At 41.8% G+C, this 12,527-nt stretch overlaps 1 protein-coding gene across 1 annotated transcript in view; it reads right to left on the reverse strand.

The window, feature by feature from the left end:
• TPH2 (tryptophan hydroxylase 2) overlaps positions 1-12,527 on the reverse strand; it is a 100,033-nt gene that overhangs the window by 11,396 nt on the left and 76,110 nt on the right. The gene's annotated exons all lie outside the window — the stretch shown is intronic.

The following is a 12,527-nucleotide window of genomic DNA, read 5'->3' on the forward strand; positions in this document are numbered from 1 at the left end:
ATAAAGTGTTGAAAGAATCAAAATTTAAAATTCAAAGTATGGTTCCTTGCATTCTACTAAGTGAAGTATCTCAAGAATGGAAAAATAAGCACCACATGTACTCACCAGCAAATTGGTTGCACTGATTAACACCTAAGTACACATATAGGAATAAAATTTATCGGCTGTTGGGCAGGTGGGAGGGGGGAGGAAAGGATGGGTGTATACATACATAATGAGTGTGATGCACACTGTCTAGGGGATGGACACGCTTGAAGCTCTGACTCTGGGGGGAATGGGGGGAAAGGCAACACATATAACCTAAGCATTTGTACCCCCATAATGTGCTGAAATAAAATAATAAAAATAAAAAGTATGGTTCTTATTGAATGTATACCACTTTCACACCATTGTAAAGCTGAAAAACCATAAATTCATCCATCATAAAGTCAGAGGTTGTGTGTGTGCCTGTGTGTGTACAAGCACAAATATAAACATAAAGAAACGCTTCATTGGTCTGAGTTTTATCAGCATCAACTACTACAACTTCCTCACGATATTAAAATCTACAATTGCTTCTGTTGGGTTTGAGAAATCAACCTAGACAGACAGAAATCTCTGCACAACCAAAGAACAAACTCACTACGCTGTTGGGAGAGGCTGAAATCACACTATTTTTGCTCTGACAGAAAAGTGAGAAGCCTACAATGAGCAATAAAAATTACATCAAATTAACACTGCCCTGCATTAGTGCTGATAGAGGGCTGAAGGTGCTGAGAAAGAGGAGAATTTAAACACTCCTGAAAGGGGGCAGAAAATAATAATTATTTCTAGCCCATGGCAGTTTGCTCTATTTTTATTTGGAGGTTAAGATGTCCCTTGGTTCAGCAGACACCGGGCTACACTCACAGGACTGCTCGTTTCCAGGTTATGGAGCTTAACTTCCAGAGGCAAAATTCCCTTTCCTGATGCACCTCCCAAAGAGACCAAAACCACAGCCCTTCCTACCCGCATCACAGCCCACGGCACCTACCAGCACTCCTCCTTACACTATTCTACCTTTTCTTTCCTTCCTTCGTAACACTTTTTGACACAGTCTGCAATTTCTGTATGATACATACTGTTTATTATCTGCCTCCCCACACTAGTCTATAAACTCTGTAAAAGCAGGCATCTCTGTCTGTTCATTTAGAACAGGTTTTCCCACCCTTAGCACTATTGACATTTTAGGCTGCATAGTTCTTTGCTGTGGGAGGCCGTCCTGTAGAATGTAGGATGTTTAGCAGTATCTCTGTCCTCTACCCACTAGGTGCCAATAGCATCTCTCACACCCATTGTAACCACCAAAACTGCCTCCAGACATCGGCAGCATGTCCCAGAGAAGCAACATCACTGCTGGTGGAGAACAACTGATCTAGAAGAGTGCCTAAAACATAGTACGAGCTCAATAATTATTTGGTGAATAAATAAACAATGATCGAATGACCAATCTCTAACGTAGGCTTGTGTATGGCAGCATGACCTGGAGGAAAGAAATGTCTGAAGGAGCCTGATTTCTGACCTGGGCTTTGATTCTAATCAGCTATGTGACTACAACTTCTCTGGACTGTAGTTTTCCTGCCTGGAGCATCCATCTAGTCATTCATTCATCTGTTGTACAAACACATCTTGGGCAACTACTATATGCCGGACTCTGCTCTAGATGCTAAGGATATGCACTGGAACAAGGCAACGGACGCTGTGAGCCCATGAAGCATATATGCTGCCGGGATGATACGGGCAAGAACAACAATAAAAATCAGTAGACAGGATAATTTCAGGTGAAATATGTTCTGCAGATAGTATAACCATGTAATGTGTCAGATATTAAGCACGGGACGTGACCATTTGAGAGTAGTCAGGGAAGGCTTCTATGAAGGGGTGATATTTAAGCTGTAACCTACTTAAAAAGCAGATTTTCATTAAGCAATAAAAAAGGGAGATGTAGAAAGATCTGGGGGGGCGGTGGGGGAGTACTCCTAGCAAAAGGAATAGCACGTGCAAAGGCCCTGAGGCAGGAATAGATTTGTATTTCCAAGGACAATGGGAAGTCAACCAAAGGTTTTAGGCAGGAAAAATGCATGTTCTGTCTTAGCTTTCAAACATCAAGGTGGTGCTGTGTGAAGAAGAGATCACTGGAGGGCAAGCGTGGAAGCAGAGAGACCAGTTAGAAAGCAGTGGCAGCCAAGAGACAAGAGTAGTGAGTGAACGGTAATATGACATGGGCTAGGGAAGGCAGGGGGTTGGGAGAAGTCAGTATCACAGAGGATTCACAAGAAGAAACAAGTTAAGAGATATGAATACATGTTGAAAAGTTAAAATACAACCCTCAAGTCTGTCCTCCAAAATGTTTTGCATAATCCTGAGCACAATGAAGAGAAGTAATATGCAGTCATAGAACAAAAAGATTTGGAAGCGACGTGGGAGTTCAGCTCTCCTATTTTACCAGAAGGAAAACTCTAGTCGAGGAAAATAAAGTGATTTACCCAGAACCAATATAGACAGTGACATTTAAGAGATCTAGAGCTTAGGATTTTAAAGAGCTTGACATCAACATCTGTCACATTTTAGAGTTTCTAGATAAAAAATTAATAGATGAATGATTTTACGTTACAACCAAATAATGGGGAAATAAAAGTCTAAAATGGAGAAAAACTAGAATCTCATGGCATCTTCTTAGTGTGCCTCTGGCTGATTTCCCTAATTTATATTGCATTTATAGTACCTGACATGAAATCCTTGGAGCCTTAATGTTGAATATAGAAAAGCTTGTGGAAAAAAAAAAAATGTGCTGTCATGTTCCAAAGCATCCAAAATACACATTTGGAGCCAGCTACAGGAGCATATAGGTCAGCCTACTAAGCGCATTTTTAATTTTCCTTATGCTACATCAATGTGTACATAATGCATGGTCACAGTTATGATCCAAATCAAAACAGGCTGAGAGAGCCTCTGAGAAAATCTGTTGTTCCATACACACAGTATTCACATACATTTGGCACCCCATCCTATTTTAAGGCAGGAATTAAAAGGTCTGCATCAATTCGGCTGAAGATTCAAGGCTAAATCTCTCACCCAGTGTGTCTCTGGTTAACGTGCTTCTAGAAACAGGGCAACCTCAGAGGAAAGAGCCGCTGTGCTCAGAATGCTGCCTGGCCCCAGACCTCATCCGGGAGCCCTTCCAGAAACTCTGGCCTTATACAGCACCATCTGCTCATCCTGAGCTAAGTTTTCCTTTGGTTTCCTGCTGTCCTCTACACCAAGGAAGGCCCCTAGATGCTGCTTCTACAGCCCACTCTCCTCTGAGAATTCGACCTTTTGCTTTGAGACAGTTTTCCATTTGCAGCTCTATGTGTGACTAACAGAGCAAGAGAAACAGTAAACTGCACCTGAACCTCGGGGGCTGGCAAATTTCGAATTACAGACTTGCTTGCTCAAGATAATTTTTCTCTTTCTATTTTCAATACTGATAAAGACCTTAAAATGAACAGGGCATGATCACTGATCGGGGGAGGGGAAACCACACATTTCTACTGCCTGGTTTTAAATGCTAAGCCAACTTTCAGCCGAACTGGATGACCTCTTGAAGACCCTTTGGAATTCGAGGATAATTAATTGCTTCATGAAAATTTAAGAAAATATAATTTTTTTCCCTCACAGAACTCTCCAGATGTGGATCTTTAATATATTCCCCAGAGAGTACGAAACAAATATCCTACCTATTATCAGAAAATTAAAAAAAAATCCCGAGCCTTGTAAGAACACCTGCAAAAGAGAACAGCACATTCTTGGCCACTGATGTCTTTTCAACAGAAACAAATAATAATACTAACACCTCCCAAAGTGAAAGGTATCTTTCATCAAAGCTGATGTTTTCTGAATTCCAAATTGTATATACCATTAATAACATGTAATGATTTATAAATATTTTATTTGAATATAATTACATATAATCATTAACTGAAAAACAAAACAGGAATGATAGATCAGACCTTTTCCATAGAAGAAAGCAGAGTCATTTACATATAAACAGTCATTAAGCAGAAGAAAGTCTGAGTGACACTCTGAAATCCAAACACTGCCATGGAACAGGGAGTGTGCTTAGAAAATGAGATAGGTCGCCCAATGCTGCCATCTTCAGATTGCTACTGGTAGTGCACCATTCTCACAACAGCTCTGGCAGAGCCAAAAGGGCAGCGGTAAAAGCTTGAGGGAACCAAGTCTGCAGACTCGAATCACACCAACAAAGTGTGTCATGGTCCCACATGGTGATTTACAAAAGCACTCCATGCAGCACCCTTCTTATGTTTGGCGTTAGGTATCTGGAGCTCTTGCTGAGTTCACATACTCCAGTTAAAAAGATACATGACTTTGTCAAGGAACTCTTGATGGGAAAGAAATTTACTGTTCCAGTTTCCCTCTTAGACGGTTCTTTTGCCTCTCTCCTCTCACACCTCCTGAATTCCTTGAAATAATGACATAGCCTCTTCTGGAGAGTCATTCTATATTCACAAATTAGCTTAAAATGGTACATACAACTTCTAGGAGAAAGCCCCAGTTTCCTATTTCTCTCACTTTCTCCAGGAAATGGGCTTACACACATCACTTCATAAATGCCTGCGTGAGCAGGTGAGTGCAGGGGTGATACACCTGCTCTATCACCTTTCCTAAAAATTTGATTTTGCATATTGGTAGCATGTATTTTAAATAATCACATACATCATTTCACATCTACCGTGTTTCCCCAAAAATAAGACAGGGTCTTATATTTAGTTTTCCTTAAGAAGACACCCTGGGGCTTATTTTCAGGGGATGTGTTATTTTTTTAAGTACGGTACAACAATCTACATTTATTCAAATATAGTTAAGTCCTCCTCTTCTTCTGGAACATCATCATAACTCTCCAAACCCCGAATTCCATCCTGTCCTTCTTACGACTCTATTTCCTTTAGAACCATTGGCCCCAATCTCTCATGTCAAGCCATAGAGCTCTCATTAAATGAGCAGGGCTGGCTTATTTATCAGAGATCCAGTGAGCACTGGGTCCAATCTACACAGTGGAGCAGAAATGATCTCTCTGAGCTTACTAGGAGGCTGCTTGCTGAAGCTTTTCTTCTATCCCCTGGTGTTTGTGGGGGGTCAGAGAGGCCCACAGTGCTGAGTAAAATGGCAGCCACAGCTTTCCTTCTTACCCCTGGGGACACACACTACCTAAAGCTAAGTGTCCCGTTCCTTACTTCACTGAGACTATCCCCTCAAAGCCTCAGCTTGCAGCATGCACAGGATGGCTGGGACCTAACAGAGGGAGCCAACCTTGTTGGTGGGGCTGCCCACACCGTTCCAGTCACCTCTGGGATAGTAGCTGTCAGGATGAGACAGATGAAAAGGGCTGCTCATCTCCTTTACTGCTCCACAACAAAATGCATGGGTTGTGCAGAAACGCTGCATAGCCACGCCCATCACTAGGTCTTATTTTCGGGGTAGGACTTATAATGCTCAAATGCTTAGAAATCTTGCTAGGGCTTATTTTATGGGTAGGTCTTATTTTCGGAGAAACGTGGCAGAATTCTATTATTTGCATATCCAGCACACAAACAGGAAGCAAGAAGTTATCAAAGAGAACTTGAAAGAGCCCTGACTGAGATATGCCAAACATAACAAAACGTTATGTGCTAAATTTGGTGTATTTTACTTATAAGAGAATCCCTCAGGCTGTCCGTCAGATCCCACTGCACACAGTTCTAACAAAGCTTCCAAAATATGCCCTCACATAAGAGGGCAGCAAGAAAAATATACAAAAAAACACTCAAAAACTCAAAAAGTGCTGAAATATAATATTTGGTGTTTGAATAAATAATTCTACATGTTTCCATACTCAAAATCATCACTAGCCAACAGAATTCAACAATGATGCTAAAATATCAAGGTAATAGGGAAACTTAACCAGAAGAAGGCTTCCTAGTTTAACAAAATGTTCTCAAATACATTCTCTTACTACACACATTCTCTTCACACACTTGTGAAGTAGATACAGCAGTTATTATTATTTCCACTTTACAGATGGGAAAACTGAGACTCAAGTTCAAGTGATTTATCCAGGTTTCCACAACTAATGACTGCCAGAGCTAGGAATCAGACTTAAGTTTTCCACTTTCAAATCCATTATTCTTTCCACATCAGTAACTGTTGATGCAGAGCTGCTATCAGCCAAACTGGCACAGCAGCCCCTGTTCTGGAAACCCTGAAACATTTCTAGAATGGGTGTAAATAGCTATTACCCCACATTCCACAAGTGCCCCCAGCTACCCACACTGCCCCAACCCCATTCTGAGTTTCATCTCCCACACCCTCCCCACCACTTCGTCTTCATGATCTAGCAAACAAAGGCTCAATGCCTGCAGAGCTGAGACCTCCAGGAACCTGCTCCGACACACATCTAACAAGCATCTGTCCTATTAGATGCCCATGTCATAACAAAAGGATAAATCCCAAAAAGGAAGAATGATACTCAAAGATGTTCTAACATCAGGGGTCTTCACCTCTGGTAAGTGCAGATAAAAACACATAAAAGGGGCTCTGTGACTCACAGACTTCTTCTCATCGTATTTTTGCTAACGCTTTTCCATCTTAGTTCAAACAACTGGCATGTCAATGTCTATACTTGCATCGGTGTTGAAAAGGTGGAAACCACTCAAGGTCCCCACCCACTCACCTCTCTACCACCCACCCCCAGCTACTAGAGTTGGAATTTTAGCTGCAACAAAATTTCAGTTGATATGCAGCATGTTTTTCCCCACCTTTAACCAAGATCCTTTAATCTTGATTAAATCGCAAATGATAATAGGATTGAATTAAAATCAGGTTTGATAGCTAAGCAGAAAGCTTTGGAATAGAAATATTAAGGCAATAAAGATCAACACTGGGAAACAAAAGTGAAAATGGAGTCTGTATTGCTTAAGCCATGGAAGTCTCATGGCTCCTAAAATGCCCACTTCGCTGATCACTCATTCAAACGTCACAGGGCAGGAAACTTCCCACTAGACATCCATTTTTATTGTTGTTTCTTTAACCGTTTAAACTCCAGATACTCCCAAGAGCCACACACAAAGCCAAATCACACTAGGGTGTCATTAACTTCCTCAATGCTTTGTTTTGCAGAGCAAGGGTTCCTAAATGGAAAAATTCTTTGAGACTGGACTTCGAGAGATAACATAAATGAAAAGGGGCTTTGCATTCTTCATTATTTTGCCCTGGGCTAGTCCTGTATAAAATAAGAGTATTAAAAAATGCCAGAAACTTAGAGCTGGAAGACATTAGAGCTGGTCCAGTGTTCTTTCGAGTCTGCGTCAACATGGTCCTCTGAAGTCCTGGGGCTGCAGCTGCTCTGCAATCACAAGCCTCTCACGCCATACCCTGAAGCCTTCTCTTGGCAAAAGGAAGCCACTAGTCAAGCATTCACAGATTTGGGAGACAGTCGCTGTGCAGAATCCAAGCACCAGCTGTCCAAATGCCTTATGGGACTATAGCTACTCCTAGATTCCTATTCTCAGATTTCACCATATACTTTCCTTGAGTCTCTAAATGAAAACCAGCACAGCTCTCAGCAGGTCACAACTTAAACAAATCACATTTTAAAAACTTGTATTTATTAAATTCTACTGTACTAAAGTCTACTTGCGTTTACAAAAGTAGCTAAAGAGATGGTCTCTATGATCAAGAAAGGTATAATATGGATGGGAAGAGTAGACTAAAAAATAATAGTAAAACTCACAGGGTTTGTTTCTTCTTTTAAAGCACAACTAGTAGTTGACAGAGCTAGCAATCAAGCTTAAGTTTCCCAACTTCAGGTAACTTTGCTATCTGTCTTGGGATGTGAGGAATATGAAGCTTGTGTTGAACTTTGTAGGAGAAATGGAATCTTAGATGGACTGCAGAAAGAGAAGTTTCCGGAAAGACTAACATAGTTCATGGTCTATGACTTTGAGGCCTGAGGTGTTGGGAAAGGGGGAGGTAGGTTAAGGGAACCCAAAATGTGCATCATTTGAAGGTAAAGGTAAGTTAAATTACAGATCACAGGCTCCACTGGAACCAGTAGCAACTGCTTCTTTTGCTAGTGATTCTCCTCAAACCAAGGCAGAGAAAAATAAATGAAGAAAAGGAAAAGAGTTGGGATTTGAGTAACGGCTTGTCAGCTAGAAAATGATGACCCTGAATTGTGAAAACAGCATACATTGTCTTAGGTTAAGAACAGCCGTCGAATGAATTAAAATGTAAAAACCTAAGCTCCAAGGAAACATTATGGCAGACCTTGTGGAAAATTGATCATCAAATATAAGAGGAACATCCACAGGAAGAAAAAAAAAAAGTGTCAGCAGAAAACAACTTTTATTAAAGAATACGTCGACATAGGCGATTTTCAGCGGCACTGTTTAAGTCGGAATTTTTCTGTGTGATTCTTAACTACTGCTTCCTATATCTTTTTGGTTGCTTTCAAGAATAAATGGATGATTGCATTTAAGTGCCCTCTGGCCATTTCAGTTTTATTGCCCCTTTCCCAGCTTGTCTGTGAGCATTTTCAACTACAAAGAAGGCCACCTGACTTATTATTGTTTAACATTTACTAGTTCCTACACCAGGCCATAATATTTTCTAAAATGAAAAAAAAAGAAAAAAGAAAATAGAAATATCCTCCATCCTCTTCCTCCCACTTATAGACTAACAGGAGTGTCCCACATTCATTTAAGCAGTGGGTGCCCGAACTCTGACAAGATCCATCTAAGACTCTCCCATCTCCAGGGCTCAGTGTCAGGTCACGATGGCCACGTGGTAACCCAATCACAAACCTGCATTGTTTCCAATACCTTAAAGGTCCAAGTGTCTCATATGCCAGAAAAGACTCTGTGGTCTTCTACTGCCTTCTCCAGACTCATCTCTCAATCTTCTACCTCCCGATTACGCACCCCCCCAGGGAACTAGTGGCAACTGTGCAGACCGACCTTGCTTTCAACATATTCCCACCTTTGCACCCTTGGAATGCTCTTGTCATCACCCAGCCCCTTTGTCTGATTCCTGAGAGTCTGCCAGCTTAGATGATCCTCTTCCTAGACCCCGTGTAGCGCTTACAGACTCACACTGAAATTGCCAGTCTTCTTGCTTGTCCCCTCCACCAGACTCCAAGCTTCCTGAAATCAGAGAAAGGGTCTGACTGCTGTTGTTGCTGTTGCCGTTGTTGTTTCCTGTCTGGTCTCTATCACCCTGCCTGCGGGTGCTCAGCAAATAACGAAGGAAGAAAAGTAGGGAGGAAATGGCTAAGCAAGAAGAGCTTCCTAGTCGGTCATGCCAGTAGGGTCAATTACTAACCTCAGCCAATTTTCCAGTATTACAGACATTTAAAAAAATGAAAACCCCTCTACAGTGCTCATCAAATTGGTTTTCACTTAAAGGTTCAGGAATAGATCCGCTCCTTGACCTCTTTCTAAATTCCCTTCACAACAGCCAATGGGCCTCCCAGCCAGTGAGGAAGGGTGGCGCTGGCCTCCTTGCCACTGTCGAGCCCTGAGACATTACAGGCCTGCAGGAGCAGGGATGCAGGTCAATTGGCTGTGTCTCCTTCAGAAGCTCAGTGGTCTTGCAGTTAAGTGGCTTCTGGCTCCCTTCAGCACAAGCAGCAACTCTGAAAACCCATTGATTCTGACATCTGGATCCTCATCTGAAAATGTCAGGGGGAAAATTTCTCAGTTTACTGCTTCTGAAGGTGGGAGCTGACTGGAGACTAGCCAGGAAAATGCTAATTGTGCTGGTCAGGGTACAGAGGAGCCTGCGACAGACCCAAGAACTAGAGTGCCTCCTGGCCCAGACTGCTCAGAATTTGCAGCTACGAGGAATTTCTATCAGCACCACCACCCAGATCTTCATTTAGCAGATGATGACAGAAGATCACTCAGATGCTACTTTTTCTTAGACATGAATCTGTGAGATGTCCATCTAGCCAGTTGTTTTCCACAAATCCCATGGCTCTTTAAAAAGGGCATTATGAATACAAAGAGGCTGCTTTGTATTCCTTCTGGAACTGCAGGTGTTTTGAGCTTCACAAATCAAAAGCTGGCTTTTGTATTCAGCAGTATCACTCCTTGGACTCTAGAAGTAGCCCGTGAGCAGCCTCAGCACAACATTCCCCTAGCAAAGCAATTCCCAGGGGTCGGCTCTCCTCTTAAAGCAATTCCATCTTTTTCCAAATGACCCTTTGCTGAACTTATTATATCACCAGTTGCCCTGAAATGGCTAAATTTCACTGTGAGGACACACACGCACACACACACAGCATTTTCATACCCCGTGCATGGATCAGTGTTCCATTTCTATATTGCTTAATCTACTTTGCACAGAAGACCTACTTAAGCAAATGCTATCAGTTTGGAAGTGCCCAAGAACTGACTTTTATGACCTAAGCAATTCTGAGCTCCTTGGAGGAGAAGAAAACTGATGAGCACATCGTCCGCCATTCATCCTTTGGCATGCCCTAAAATGTTCTGCATCAAATCACACATTCTCCCCAGATGTGGTGATTTTAAAGGTCAGCTCTTGAATGCCTGTATGAAAAATGAGATTTTTACTGACTCCCACATGAGCTGCGGTAGTGACCACTGCCTTTAGAGGATCATTTTATTTTTATCCCTGAGTTACTAAAAGCAACACCCTCTCAGACATTAGGTCCAAAGAGCATGTACTTTCTCACCTATTTCTTTCCAGGCAAGACAGAGAATCCTGGAAGATGATTATATGTCTGAAAACTGACGAGAAAGGTATGTTTGGCAGGGAGAGCCATTCTCAGCACTCCATTGCACTGAGCAGTCTTCTATTTTAAGTTTTTATTAATGAAGTCATGTTTCTTTTCTAGTCACTAACCATCACCACTACCATCATCATTTCTCACGCTCAAGAGTCGACATCGACCATCTATATGTGTAAATGGGGCTGAAAAGATTTACCTGTGAATTGGGGTCCCTGTCACATTGAGGGTCTGTAGGTAATTGAACCTCTAGACAGTATTTAAGCTCAGTTGAGCTCTCCTATCTCTAATGATAATCACTGCCAGTTATTGAAGCCTACACTCCACCAGACACAGTGTTAAGCACTTTATATCATACTCACAACAACCCTGAGAAGTAGGCACTGTGAAGGCAATATAACATGCTAGTTTGAGCACATGGACTTCAGAGGGAGAGACCAAGGTTCAAGGGCAGGCTCTGCCATTTACTTGACCTCAGGAAAGTAATTTAACCATTCTGAGTCTTAGTTCCTTGTCTGTAAAATGGAAAAATAAATAACTACCATTTATTGAATTCTTACTATGTGCCAGTGCTAAATCCCCCATGTTAAAGATGAGGAAACTGAGACTTAGGTTGAGTAACTTCTGCAAGTTTAAGATGTGCCTGACCCCCAAAGTCCATGTTATTTGTACCATACCATATTGTCTTCCTTCTGTTCCCAGAGTGACTGGACACTACAAGACCCTAGAACTGACGTTTACATCATGTTCTTGTCCTCTGAGCTTGGTGTATGCCAGGAAAGACAGGGGTTTGTCTAGATTTCCTGCAGCTATCTTGTCATGGCTTATCCTGGGGTAGATGACCCCTGGATCAGCTAAAAATAAACACAGCACGGGACTGTCAGAAGCTGGGGAGTATCACACACTAGAAACCAGTCATAAAAGGAAGCCACGTCCTCTGAGTCTTACCAGTTAGAAACAACACTGCAATCAGCACAGCTCACGAGGGCTGAGAGTACAATATGTGAGGCTAGATTAGAAATATAATAAACTGTGTTTGTATTAAAAAGTCATATTACAAAGCACAAAACTAAATACTATATAATATTACTTTAAACTACAGCAATCTACTTACATTTGATTTATTTACATTCTTTGATAGACACAAAATTAATTTGATGAGAGAGTGAAAATTCATGAGACAGTAAAGAATGGTATGACTTGAAATATTTCTGGTGTCTCATGACAAGCTATGTTGCCAACTTACTCTCCGGCTATCAAGAGAGCTAGTATGTTTGCTGCTGCTTAAAACAACAATCCCTCTTTTCTCTTTCCCTTCCCCTAATCAGTAGAGCCCCCTACTCAGTAGAGGAAGGACAGGCAGGTGACTGAAGATGAAGTCCCACTTCCCAATTGAGATCATGAACCGCATCTAACAGAACAACAGCGACTCATCTCTGGCTAATTGCCCCCTGCACAAAGACAATCTAACTGCCAGAGAGAATGGTCTTTTTAAGACAAGCTAAGAGTAGATATGTAAGAGTGTTCCTGTCTCTCCGCATCCTCGCCAGTGTTTGTTGTTTTGGGATTAAGGGAGAGGCAAAGAAACACACTGTAACCAAAATGTCTAAAAAAAAAAAAAATTTTTGTTAATGGGAGGTGAACAGGTGGAAGGGGGGAGAAGGGGAAGGGTATGCACTTTCATGGTGGGTGCAGGGTGCACCACTTGAAGACTAGACAC

The sequence above is a fragment of the Microcebus murinus genome, chromosome 10, assembly GCF_040939455.1.
Source record: "Microcebus murinus isolate Inina chromosome 10, M.murinus_Inina_mat1.0, whole genome shotgun sequence".
NCBI classification, from domain to species: Eukaryota; Metazoa; Chordata; class Mammalia; order Primates; family Cheirogaleidae; genus Microcebus; species Microcebus murinus.